The sequence below is a fragment of the Camelus ferus genome, chromosome 10 (assembly GCF_009834535.1).
Source record: "Camelus ferus isolate YT-003-E chromosome 10, BCGSAC_Cfer_1.0, whole genome shotgun sequence".
Lineage (NCBI taxonomy): Eukaryota > Metazoa > Chordata > Mammalia > Artiodactyla > Camelidae > Camelus > Camelus ferus.
The window spans coordinates 62,021,745-62,036,257 of NC_045705.1; the positions used below are offsets into that span (position 1 = coordinate 62,021,745).

Genomic DNA, 14,513 nt, shown 5'->3' on the forward strand with positions numbered 1-14,513 from the left:
TGGGGTGGGGTGAGGCAAGGGGAGTTAGAACACCAAGCCAAGATGGTGAGAGCCTCTTAGCTATATGCATATGGGGAAAGGACAATGATATAGCTTTCATAGAGCTAGTTCTTTGCTCCTTAGAGGATGGCAAATTATAAATTCATCCAGGGAGGTTACTGTAAGGCCAGTTACTTGAAGTAGACAACAGAGAGAATTTATAAGCCAAGAAAACTATGGGGGTATATCTGATTTAATCTCAGTTCCCCTAAGGATATTACATGTCAGAATAGAATTCCTCTGAACCCATTTTAGGATTTTTCCTTTTCAAATTTTCTGTTTTAGTTTGACATGAGAAAGATCTACTTCCATAATGGAGAAGGAGTCAGGTAGGAATCAGAGCATCTGAGAACAAGGAAGGTATCCAACTATTAACAATATTTCTCTGTCCTTTCTTTTCTCTCTTCACGGAATCTGCTCCTTTTTAGAGGGCATTTGATATTGTGATATTAGGCCTCTCCCTGCTGGAAGCCAGCATCGCTATCTCTGTGTGTGCATTTGCGTGCAAGGTGACCTGTTTTGATACCCAGGGAAGTTTTCAGGACCTGATTGGGGTTCAGATTTGTCATGCAATGTTGAGACTATGTCTTTGTTTCTTTCACTGTCTCTCTCTTCCCCTCTAGACTAGTGAGCAGGATGAGGAAGCAAAGTCAGGGAAATGTTGTTAGGTACTTGGGTCCTTCCTGAAATTGGAGGAGACAGCAAACACAGAAATAGAACTACATCAGATGTTTCCAAGAGCCTCATAGCTCCTGTTGTATATTGGTTTTTGTCCAGCAAGGGGTATAAATCCCTGAAGGAAGGGATATTATCTCATAGGTCCCAGAAAAGAAGCAGGGGTTCCCAGAATAAATGTGAATTGCTATGGCTGATGAAGTATGTAACTAATGGTATATACTATTGTCAGTTTCCACAGGTGGTGGTTATTCAGTCAACAAATGACAATATGCCCTCAGTCATAGCCCTTTATGAACATATTTATGAGGCGCTGGAGTTTTAATAGAATAGCTTCTGATTTTTTAAAAAAAATTATTCATTGTATATCACTATGTCTATAATAATTCACCTGCCTGAAGGTGTCCAGATCTGTATATGAGGACATAGTTAATACAAAGCCAAATAAAAACATTTTTTTTCCTCTACACTGATTGTGATTTTGAATTTTCATCTTCCTACATCCCCCTACTGAACTTATGACCAGGATGCTTATTTTAACTTTTGAAGAAACCATGACACACATACAGAAAAATGAACAAATCATGGTTGTAACACCTTTATCAATTTTTTTTCCTTATCTATTTTGATCCTGTGTTAGTAGGTGCATACATGTTCAGGATTTTTGCATCTTCTTGGAGAGTTGCCCACTTTATCATTATGTAATATCTCTGTTTATTTCTGGCAATCCTCCTTGTTCTGAGGTCAAATATTTCTGAAAAAAATAGAGCCACTCCAGATTGTTTAAATTAACTAAACTACAGACTTTGTTCCAATTTCATCATTTCTCCATTAATGTTCATGATGATGTAATGTTCTACATTTGAGTTTTCCAATATGATAGCCACTCTCTACAAGTGGTCATTGAACACTTGGAATATGGCTACTGAGACTGAGAAAGCTAGGTTTTAAATTTTATTTAATTTAAAATAATTTAAATTTAAATAGCCATATGTGGTTAGTGACTATTGTACCATTATAGCACAGGAAAAGGATTCTTGGTTTCATAAGACACAGCTTCAATTTTACTAGACATTGAAAAATTCTGGGTGTATTCCTCTAGGTAAATGGAGAACACTTAGATTAATTGTCACTGAGTCAATTAGCCAACATAAGCTTTTATTAAGGACATACCTTATATTTATAAAAATCACAAAAGCGGAATGTACTTAGAATGGTACAGTATATCTAAATTAACCTAATGCTGTTTAAAAATATTATAATACATAATATTTCATATAATTAAAAGTATTTTTGCATATATTTACTATCTTCTTTGCTGGTTATATCAAGGAAGCCAGTAACCAAGTAATCATCTGGTGTAATCAGATATAACCATCTGAACTGAGTAAGCACAAGCTCAACCATTTCAGAAATAAGAAAATTGATGTTTAGTGAGGAAATAAACATATTCAAAATCAGTGATAGAGCAAAGGCTTCATGAAAACTATTTTCACAATTAGTCCAGGGAACTCTATCTTTAATTTGCTGTTTATCATCCAAGCTTTAAGGAGGGGATGGAACCTTAGGTCTGTACACCATAGAGTTGTAGGAACTGAAATTCTTTCTTATGTTCAATTATGAATGAATGAGGGAACATGATTTCCATGGGTTTACGATCTCAGATACTAGATCATGGCTAGTAAAGAAAACTTTGGTAGAGATAATACTATTCACTAATGTTTTACATTTCCCTTCTATTTTCCACCTCCCGTAAAGTTAGTGCTGGGAGTGTAACCATTTAATGGTTTGGGCCAAAAGTGACACATGCTTCTTCCAAGCCAAAGTATTTCATTGCCAATGTCCAACCTCTAAATTTTCCTTCCTCTAACCTGGTAAAATGAAAAATTATTTTGAAATTGTATCATTCTACTTGATAGAACCCATATCAGTATGGGTCTGAAGTGACCTGCCAACTAGCAATAAACGTGTGAAGAATGCAGTAAATAAACTTCTGATGTTTTAAGCCACTAATATTTCAAGGTTAATTTTTTTTTAATCAAAGCATAACCTAGCCAGCAATGACAACCAACCAGAAGAAAAAAGAAGGGGTACAACAAAACTCTTGATGTCATAGATGTTAGTTGCTGTCTCTGTGACTTTGAACTACACAGTTATAGCCGCATATGCATATATTTACTTGAACTTCTTTCTGTCACTGTGGATCCAAAATACAGAGGTACAGGCTCATATTTGTTTACTGGTATCTGTGAGTTAACATGATGGCATTGCTTCTTGTGCTCAAGTTCTTGATAGATTGAAGTTTGAGGCAATAAGTCTTGATAAGGACTTTCAGAAGCTGATTTCCAGCAAAGCAATGCAGAAATCTGTAAATAACCCAAAATACCATTCAGAAGAATGTAATTTAAAGTCCTCAGTGATTTGTTTTCAAATACATGCTCTCTTATTCAAAAGGTAAGCTGTGTGGACTTTGGACCCAGAGAAGTTTCATGGTTGTTCTCCAAACAAGGTAGAAGTTGAGATCAATTTCAATCATAACTAAAACTAACCCATGATTTATTTTTTTCTAGATATTTAGCCAGGTGAGTATTGGGCTAACTCACATACTAGTATTTATAGAGTTTGAGGAAGCTAAAGGAAAATGTAAGCATATCATTGAAATAATTCTTGAACAATAAAAATAAGGGGACGTAATAGGGCTTACTTCCTTCCTTTATGATTTGGGTATAAAGAATATAAGCCAGTCAATCTTGGGACGTTTGTGTATGTGGTTCATCACTGGTGGGTTAGAAAATGATGAGCTACTGATAAAATATAAATGAGCCTTTAAGAGTGTCTAAATATGTTATGATTTTTTTTTAACATTTTTTATTGACTTATAATCATTTTACAATGTTGTGTCAAATTCCAGTGTTCAGCACAATTTTTCAGTTATTCATGGACATATACACACTCATTGTCACATTTTTTTCTCTGTGAGTTATCATAACATTTTGTGTATATTTCCCTGTGCTATACAGTGTAGTCTATTCTACAATTTTGAAATCCCAGTCTATCCCTTCCCACCCTCCACCCCCCTGGTAACCACAAGTCTGTATTCTCTGTCTGTGAGTCTATTTCTGTCCTTTATTTATGCTTTGTTTTTGTTTGTTTGTTTGTTTTTGTTTTTGTTTTTTAGATTCCACATATGAGCGATCTCATATGGTATTTTTCTTTCTCTTTCTGGCTTACTTCACTTAGAATGACATTCTCCAGGAGCATCCATGTTGCTGCAAATGGCATTATGTTGTCGGTTTTTATGGCTGAGTAGTATTCCATTGTATAAATATACCACATCTTCTTTATCCAGTCGCCTGTTGATGGACATTTAGGCTGTTTCCATGTTTTGGCTATTGTAAATAGTGCTGCTATGAACATTGGGGTGCAGGTGTCATCCTGAAGTAGATTTCCTTCTGGATACAAGCCCAGGAGTGGGATTCCTGGGTCATATGGTAAGTCTATTCCTAGTCTTTTGAGGAATCTCCACACTGTTTTCCATAGTGGCTGCACCAAACTGCATTCCCACCAGCAGTGTAGGAAGGTTCCCCTTTCTCCACAGCCTCTCCAGCATTTGTCATTTGTGGATTTTTGAATGACGGCCATTCTGACTGGTGTGAGGTGATACCTCATTGTAGTTTTGATTTGCATTTCTCTGATAATTAGTGATATTGAGCATTTTTTCATGTGCTTTTTGATCATTTGTATGTCTTCCTTGGAGAATTGCTTGTTTAGGTCTTCTGCCCGTTTTTGGATTGGGTTGTTTATTTTTTTCTTATTGAGTCGTATGAGCTGCTTATATATTCTGGAGATCAAGCCTTTGTCGGTTTCACTTGCAAAAATTTTCTCCCATTCCGTAGGTTTTCTTCTTGTTTTATTTCTGGTTTCCTTTGCTGTGCAGAAGCTTGTAAGTTTCATTAGGTTATGATTTTTGTGTGCGTAAAATTTCAACTTTTTTGTGTGTGGTTTTCTATGTGTCTCATAATTAATGACTGTTTGATGAGAGAAAATAATGTGAGTCTTTTAAAGTAAAAAATGATTATTATATTTTCACAACTTTTTTATAAGACTAAACCGATGGATCTGTTACTAACATTTCCCTTCTTCTCTTGACAACATAATTTGTTTTTATGGAGATAAACTTGTAACTGTGTTTCTTAGGCTCTTTTGCAGCTAATTATGGGCAAATTTGTTAAATAGGAGACAGTGAAATGTGAGGATAAATAATGTGTCTCACTTCGGAGTTACACACTTAAAAAGAAGGATGTGTATTCTCACATCCCTTTTTCTTTCTGCTGGCCGGGATGTGAATGTGATAGTAAGAGTTGGAACCACCTTCACAAAACTAGAGATGAAAGCTACATTTTGACAGTAAAAGATTTATCCTTCCACCCCTGTTTTTGGTGAAAGTACATTGCTATAGATGGCAAAGACCTGGCTTCCAACAATCAGGGCATATTTGAAATATAAAGCAATTCCAACACTTCCTGTACCATCAGGAAGTGGGAAGCAAATGTTGAGAAGCACCTAAGAAGGGTGTAGTTGCCAATGTCTATTCTAGTGATGGACGTGAAAATCAGCGTACAAAGGGCCAGAGAGGAAAATGGATAAACTAACTCCTCCCAGAGAAGTGATATAACTTAAGTATTTTATATCATTTCAAGGGGCAGGGACTCTCCATAATTCCTGCCTTAGAAAATTTTGTAATTGTTATAGATCAGTAATTTCACATTTCTCTTTTTCCTCCAAGTTGTTTGTTTTTGTTTTTTGTATAGCATATTTGTATAATGAGTCTGAGTAGGGATAGGGCAAATAATTTGTCTTTCAGACATCATCATGATGAGTTACTTCAGGATTTGTTGGAGAGAACTAGAAATATACAAAGATCTTGGCATTTGACTACAGGGCAATAAATGGTTTGGGTTATTGCTCTTTGAGTGTTGGTTACTGTATTTTATACATGGAGAGAATGGTAGATGTGAATGTTTGGTGGCTATATAGAATAAGATAATTGAGACTGCTGCTCATTTCCCTTTCATAATAGAAACTCTATATATTTTAGCTAAACTTGAACCTGACAGAATTCTGAAGCCTCCATTACAGAGCAGTGTGGTCATGCAACAAATGTTGGGTCAATGTGCTATGCGGGAAGATACATGTTTCAGAAGTCTCTTTAGATCCACGACCTTACAAGAAATAAATATTTCTTCATCTTCTCTGTATCTTTTCTCACCGGGTGGTGCACAAATGTAAAGAAAGGAAGTGTGGTGGGCAGAATGTTAGTGGTGTTATTTCTGCAATTATGTTACATCACGTGGCTAAAAAAAGGCATTATCTGGATGAGCCGACTCTAATCACAGAGGTCCTTTAGAAGCAGAGAGTTTTCTCTGGATGGTAGAAGAGGAAGTTAGAAAGTTTCAAAGCATGAGAGATGTTTGACAAAGAGGAAGTTCTCTGTTGTTTAAGTGGAGAGAACCACAGGAAAACACCTGAGAGAGACTTGCAGGAGCTAAGAGCAAGTGACCCCTGGCCAACAAACTCAGTCTTTTCATCACAAGCAACTGAATTCTGCCAACAAGAATGAATGAACAGATTTTATCCTAGAGTTTCCAGATAAGAGTCAGGTCCAGCTAATACATTGACTTCAGCCTTGTGAGATCCCGAATAGAGAATCCAGTTTAGTCCCCCCAGGGTTCTGATCTACAGAACTATGAGCTAGTAAGCAGGTGGTACATATTGCTTTAAATTGACATGCTTTTTGTTACATACCAATAGAAAATTACCATGTGTTTTCGTACTGGAAATGGGGTGATCCCATAATCAGTATCTAAAATATGGGAGTGGCTTTGAGATTGGGAAGTGGGATGAAAGAAGTTTGAAAAGAATTTTGACAATGAGCATTGAGAACACCTAAAATACTTCAAATAGTTTGTTAGTGGAAACAAAGACATTGAGAATGCTGTCAGTGCGGCTCAGAAAGGAGTGAGGAACACATTTTTGAAACTGGAGAGAGGATCTTGTGATGCAGGGGCAAAATGTCTGACAGAATTTTCTCTTGCAGTTACCTGGAAAGCATAACTAATAAATGGTGAATTTGGATATTCAGCTGAGCATATTTACAAACAAAGTGCTAAAGGCAAGTCTCGGCTTCTTCTTGCTTTTTGTAATAAATAACGAGAGAGAAATTCCACCTCTGGATGACCCCTTCCACCATGCCCATGGGTTCAAGCCAACCTACAATCTTTCTTTCCTGACTGCCTGCCCTAAGTAATTCAGACTTGCTTAACCATCCCTTATAATCATGTAATCCAACTGCTTGTAACAAATGTTTTATACTTAAAATTAGGGAAGTTCTGACTCAATAAATGTTTCCATTTTTCTGTTCAAATTGACCCTAACTGATACACAGCAGTAGCAATAATTTTAACCCAAAAAAGGCCATGTAATAAGGTTAGAAAAAGTATACTGCCAGCTCTATATTACTTATATCTATTACATGTGATAATGAAACAAAAAATTTTAACTATATTTGTATCTCTAGTTTATTGTATGTTCAACTGGGTATGTCTGCCATAATATATTTCATCTCTTCCAGGCTTTTCAATTCATTATAACTTGACTCTTATTATTTTTGGATGGTATATACTTTCTGTATTCATCACACTAAATTGTGTATTTCATATAGTAAATTAATAGATGAATGAATGAATTAATGGATGAATGAGTGTTTGAATTCATGGGTATACCAATGGGTGAGAGTTTCTGTATGAACTAGAGAATTTTGTACCATGTATTCCAAGTGTGCTCAATACATAACTAGCAGCCCCTAAGTTATCCACAGAACTGCTTATAGTTTTTGTTCATTTTACCAAAGGTAAAGAATCATAGAAAACAGGATTTAATGAAATAGTCCAATTCATCCTCATTCTTCCAAGAATTGTACTTACCCAGCCAATATTCTTGTCCACACTATAGATGAGTACGGAGAGAGGAAGTGAAATTAAAATTTGCAGAGAGGTTAGGAACATTAGGATAGTTACAAGTCCCTGTTAAAGAAAATAAAATTTCATGGCATTATCTTCCATCCTGACGGTTGTTTAGAAAGTTTTATTTCAGAGCTCCACATCAGGCCCTCAAAAAGGGACACATCATGCTATACAAAACAGTGGCAAGGTGTTGAGTCAGAACCAAGAAATACATGTGCTGCTATAGAAAACAAGAGCTAGAGATGATACTCAAGATTCCTGGATATATTAATACAAGATGGGAAGTAAAACTTGATGATATTTCAGAATTCACAATGATTATCCCACATCTGATTTTTAGGAATAGTATTATAATTATTGGTGGTGGTGATGGGTTATTAATAATATTCTTATTGATGTTATTGTTAATCTATAATAGATACCATAAATGTTGCCAATGCTTGCCAAGCCTACACTTCTAAATACACATGGGAGAAATGGCAAGGGTTCAGATCTCCCCAGGGAAATATTAAAATTTTTCAACTTTCCATTAGAGTCCTAATTAAAACTAGAAGGTCTCCTAAATTTTGAAGACATTTTAGGATAAAAGAAAATAACAGTTGTGAAACTTCTGGTCATTGTCCTCATAAGAAAATTTTATCTTCTAACACTGCAATGTTATTGGTTTCTTCTACTGGTGAGCTCACCTCTTCCTCTGCACCAAACCATCCATCTCCATTTCTTTCACATGGCCTTATTGCGAAAAAAAGGTCTACTCTCAGATACTGGCAAGTCAGAATAAATAATAATTCTCTGTTAGCTTTGGGGAATACTTATTTTTAAAATCCTAGTAGTAATGAATCCTTAAATACAAAATAATTTTAAAATAATGAAGGATAAAGTAACATTACCCCAATCTTTGACTCATATTTTAATATCTTCAGTCTATTTCTTCACCATTTTTTCTTGAGAAATAAAATTTAGATCACAGAATTTGGGGCTCTCTGCCATTATAGAGAAATATTTTTCCCTTCTTAAATATGACCTCTTTAGGGAGGGATTTAGAAAAAATCTAGAAGCAAGAATTTTTGTCATGTTCCTGAAATATATCAATGATTGTGTCTCATCTTCATCATGCTCAAATAAACATTCAGTCTTCCTGGAATTGAGGAGGATAATACTTACAGTTGCAATTGATTTAATGCCAAAGCACATGGTTTCTTCCTTGCAATCATGGTGGAAAATTTTTATTAAACTGTATGACAGAATACAGATCCCAACAATTGAGACCACAGTGCTAAGAATGTTAGCACCCAGATTCCCCGTTAGCTGAAAAAAAAAAAAAAAAAAGGAAATAACTAGCTTAACAGTTAAGGACCATGGGTTTCTAGACCCTATAAGCCAGGAGGGGAATTCTGACTCCCTAAATTTATCTGTGCGATCTACAGACATCCATTACCCCTATACTGCCAACTCAGTTCAATGGGAAATCACAATTGGAAGAAGGAAAATTGGAGAGAATTGATATTTCATAAACACATACCATGAATAGGATAAAAATCAAACATTTTAGTGTCTCTAGTTTCTGCTCTGTGTTAGCTCTTCCCTCCACTGAAAATAAAAGTCTGCCTTACTCAGACCTAAGCCATGCTGGTCTCTTTATTAACGTTCCCCTGTCCCACCACCAAAGAGACTTTAATAACTACATAAACTTTGACCACACTTCTTATGGTGATAAGATACAGGGATCAGCATTTCTAAAATCCAGGAAGATCCACCCTATCTATGTCTAGTCATAGGATAATTACATAATTCATTGTCCCAAAGGAACAGTTACATGATGAAATGTCCTAAAACATAATGAATTCCCTGAGTGACTCGTGTTTATATGTTCTCATTTTCTCCCTGAATGAGGAATGGGGAAATTGTTAACTTACCAGTAATTTTGTTTGCTTCTTGGCAGACACAATAGCCAGAGATCCAGATATGACACACTGTTTATAAGATAAGAAAGGTATCTACATCTCCTTCCAACTCACCCCTTGCACCCCACTGCCAGATGCATATCTTGCTTCATATCTAGTGCCCCCTTCATGGGCCATCCCTTCAAAACTCTGAGGAAAGCAGATTATTAAAGTGTATGCACTACATGATTAAAGCATCATAGTCATTCTTTTTTTTTTTTCTTATGAGGAGTAAAATTTCCTTAGCAAAATAGGAGACATAAAAACAATAATGGAAAACTATTCAATATTGAGAAAATAAAGTAGGGTAGATACAGTTTGAAGACACACTTTGGGGTGAAGAAGAGGGAAGATGTGAGCTCAAATTACATGGCATTTATCTCAATGTATTTGGCCAAGAAGGATGATGACACAAGAAGAGTAGCACTTCCCCACCCCCCAGCCTCTCCACCAAGCCCAAAACTATTACATTTCAAAGACTCTTCTTCCAATTCTTCCAGGATTTTCTCCTAAACCAAGATAGCATTATGCTATATACCAATGCATAGAATTCAAGGGTCTTATTATATTAGACACATATTAAAGGTTGGAAATTAAATCTTAACTAAATATCTTTGAAAGTACTCTAGAACTGACAACATGCCAAACACACAAGTTGTGATGATTTGATGAATGAGTGAATAACTGAGCGATCATTAACTTGAGATGTACATGAAATACTCACAGACAGTGCCCCCCACAAAGGGAAGCCTGTGTAAAATGAGAAGAAAATACTTCTGTACTTTCCAGAAACAAGAGCAAGATATCCAGCTGACCCATAAAAGATGCATTTTGCAGCAATCATAGATGAGAGACAAAATAAGCAGAATTACCCAGCATCCAAACTAATAAAATAAAAATACATATTTTAAAGACAATAGTGGGCATTTTTCAGGGGAGAGAACCACTTGACCCCAAACATCATGGTTACCCATAGGATTGACCCCCCCCCCCTTGAAAATCATTAAAAGATCTACTGAAAAAAAGACAGTGCCTGGAGAATCTGCTCCATTTTCAGAGGCCCGGGCCATATTGTTTAACCTTGTTCAAGTAAGTATAGTCATTATAAGGCTCATCCAGGAGATTAGGACTTCTATAATCTCTTCTCATTGCACCCTTTCCATCCCCATAAAAACATGGTTCCTTGCTTTTAATCAAAATGTCTTTATTTTACTCCACAGAATGATTGACAGAGGTAATAATCTGACACCACCTTGCCAAGCGTATCATTAGCCAGAATAATCCCCTATCCTCAATATAGCTCCCAGCTTCTTCTCATTCAAACTCTTTATTAGTGGTTTACTTACCCCAAGAGCTTTTAGATTCCTCTTCAGGAATTCCTGCAGAAAGTCTTGTAGATGGTCCAAGGTATCAGGTGTTTCTGTCTTTCCTAATGAGGTTCTTTGGTTTTGGTTTGGAGGAATGTCCACAGTCATCCCATCAGAATCCAAAGTTTTGTTCATTCTGTAATACATGGTCATCTGTTAATAGCATCAGATATGCACTGTTGTATGCCAAACACTGTACTTTTGTTGTAATGGAAGTAGATACCATGATTGTTTTATTTGAGGTCCTTGTCACATATAAAGATAAGTCATTGGCCAAGTGGTGTTCATGTGTTCATGCTGCTAAGCCTGCTATCACTGATGTGATAAGCAACACTGTATGTCAAGAAGAGAGATGATAAGAGGCCGGGAAATATTAAGTCCCAGGTAACTGTAAGGCATTCTAGGTTAAGGAATGTTGTAAACCTCCAGCACAGTTTTTTTCCCCCTAAATTGCATGTGGCCACAGAATTGTATAAAAACACCAACCATGGGAGTGGTGATACATCTATTTAGCCTACTCCATGGGACATTCATAGAATACAGGCCTACATCAAGAAGCAAGACAAATCCTATATAAACGATCTAAATGTACATAGAAAAAGAAGATGAAGCAAAGCCTAAAGTTAGTAGAAGCAAGGAAATAATAAAGATCAGAGAGAAAACAAATGAAATGGAGATGAAAAAAATTAGAAAAAAATCAATGAATCTAAGAGTTGGTTCTTTGAAAAGGTAAACAAAATTGGAAAACCTTTAGCCAGACTCATCAAGAAACACAGAGAAAGAGCCCAAATAAATAAAATCAGAGACGAAAGAAATTACAACCAACTCTACAGAAATACAAATGATCATAAGAGAACAGTATGACCAATTATATGCCAACAAATAAGACAACCTAGAAAAAAAATGGATGAATTCCTAGAAACATACAATCTTTCAAGGCTGAATGATGAAGAAATAGAAATTTTAAATACACTGATTATAAGTAGTGAAATTGAACACTCAGTTCAAAAACTCCCAAAAAACAGAAGTTAAGGCTTCATGGGTGACTTCTACCAAGCATTTAGAGAAGAGTTAATACCTATCCTTTTCAAATTATACCCAAAAAGTTGAAGAGGAAGGAACACTTCCAAATTCATTTTACAAGGCCAATATTACCCTGATACCAGGCAAGTATGCCCCCTACCCCACAAAAATTACAGACCAATAACTTTGAACACAGATACAAAAATCCTCAACAAAATATTAGCAAACCTAATTCAATCATACATTAAAAGGGTCATACATCATGATCAAGTATCATTCATTCCAGGGATGCAAGGATCATCTAACATCTGTAAATCAATTAATGTGATACATCACATTAATAAAAACAGAGTGATAAAACCATATTAACATCTCAATAAATGCAGAAAAAGCATTGACAGAATTCAACATCCATTTATGATAAAGACTCTCAAAAAGTGGGTATAGAAGCAACGTACCTCAACATAGCAAAGGCCATGTACGGCAAACCCACAGCTACTATTACACTTCTAAGATCAGGAACAAGACAAGGATGCTCATTCTCACCACTTTTATTCAACATAGTATTGGAAGTCCTAGACAGAAAAATTAGGTAAGATAAAGTAATAAAAGGAATCAAATTGGAAAGGAAGAAGTAAAACTGTCACTATTTGCAGATGACATGATACTTAATCTAGAAAAGCCAAAGAATCCACAAAAGCTATTAGAACCAACAAATGGACAGTAAAGTTGCAGGATACAAAATTAAGGTACAGAAGTATATTGTATTTTTATGCACTAATAACAAACTATCATAAATGGAAATGAATAAAACAATCCCATTTACAATTGCATCAAAAATAATAAAATACCTAAGAATAAATTTAACCAAAGAGGTGAAAATTCTGTACTCTGAAAATGATGACACTGAAGAAAAAATTGAAGATGACACAAGTCAATGGAAAGATATTCCATGCTCATGAGTTGGGCAAGTCAATATCATTAAAATATCCATACTACCCCAAGCAATTTACAGATTCAATGCAGTCCCTATCAAAATAATGCATTTTTCACAGAACTAGAATAAATAATCCTAAAATGTCTATTAAATCACAAACAACCTTTTTATATGCAAAGCAATCTTGAGAAAGAAGAACAAAGCTGGAGGAATCACAAACCCTCATTCTGAACTATACTACAAAGCTACAATAATCAAAATAGTGTGGCACTGGCACAAAACAGACACACAGGTCAATGGAACAGAATAGAGAGCCCAGAAATGAATCCATCCTTACATGGCCAATTAATCTACAACAAAAGAGACAAGAATATACAATAGGGAAAAGACAGCCTCTTCAATGATTGGTGTTGGGAAAACTGAACAGCTACATGGAAAAGAATGAAACTAAACCACTTTCATACAGCATCTATGAAAAAACACTTCAAGATGTATTAAAGACTTAGATTTAACACCTGAAACCATAAAACTCCTAGAAGGAAATATAGACCACTACTCCTTTGACATCAATCTTAGCAAAAGTTTTTTGGATATGTCTCATCAGACAAGGCCAACAAAAGCAAAAAATGAACAAGTGGGCCTGCATCCAACTAAAAAGCTTTTGCACAGCAAAGGAAACCACCAACAGAAAGAAAAGGCAACCCACTGAGTGGGAGAAGATATTTGCAAATAATATATTCAATAAGGGATTGATATACCAAAAAAAATAAAGAATTTATACAACTCAGTATAAAAAAACAAACTGATTAGAAAATGGACAGAGCACCCGAATAGACATTTTTTTCCAAAGAAGACACACAGATGGCCAACAGGCATATGAAAAGGTGCTCAACATCACTAATCCTCTGGGAAATCCAAACCAAAGCAACACCTGTTAAAAAAAAACAAGAAATGTTAATGAGGATGTAGAGAGAAGTGTGACCTCATGCACTATTAGCGGGAATGGAAACTGGTTCAGACATCACAGAAAACAGCATGAAGTTTCCTCAAAATACTGAAAATAGAACTACCATAAGATCCAACAATTTCACTTCTGGTTATCTATGTTAAGGAAATGAAACAACTAATTTGAAAAGATACATGCCCCCCCATGTTCATTGCAGCATTATTTACAATAGCCAAGGTATAGAAGCAAACTAAGCGTCCCTCCACAGATGAATGGATAAGGAAGATGTGTCATAAATATTTATATATATAATGAAATATTACTCAGCCATAAAATTGAATGAAATCTTGCTATTTACAGCAACATGGATGGACCTGGAGGGTTTTATGCTAAGTGAAATAAGTCAGACAGAGAAAAACAAATAGTGCATGAGTTCACTTATATGTGGAATCTAAAAACAAAACCAATGAACAAACGAAACAAAACAGAAACTGGCTCATGAAATACAGAGAACAAACTGGTGGTTGCCAGAGGGGAGGCAGTGGGAAGACAGACAAAACA

General features: G+C 35.6%; 1 long non-coding RNA gene across 1 annotated transcript; it reads right to left on the reverse strand.

The window, feature by feature from the left end:
• Positions 1-2,680: 2,680 nt before the first annotated feature.
• LOC116666488 lies at positions 2,681-9,787 on the reverse strand. The gene is made up of 3 exons (XR_004323378.1): positions 8,901-9,787; positions 7,698-7,796; positions 2,681-3,080 (listed from the first exon to the last, which is right to left on the reverse strand). It is a non-coding gene; the product is annotated as an uncharacterized LOC116666488 (long non-coding RNA).
• Between the last annotated feature and the right edge of the window lie 4,726 nt (positions 9,788-14,513).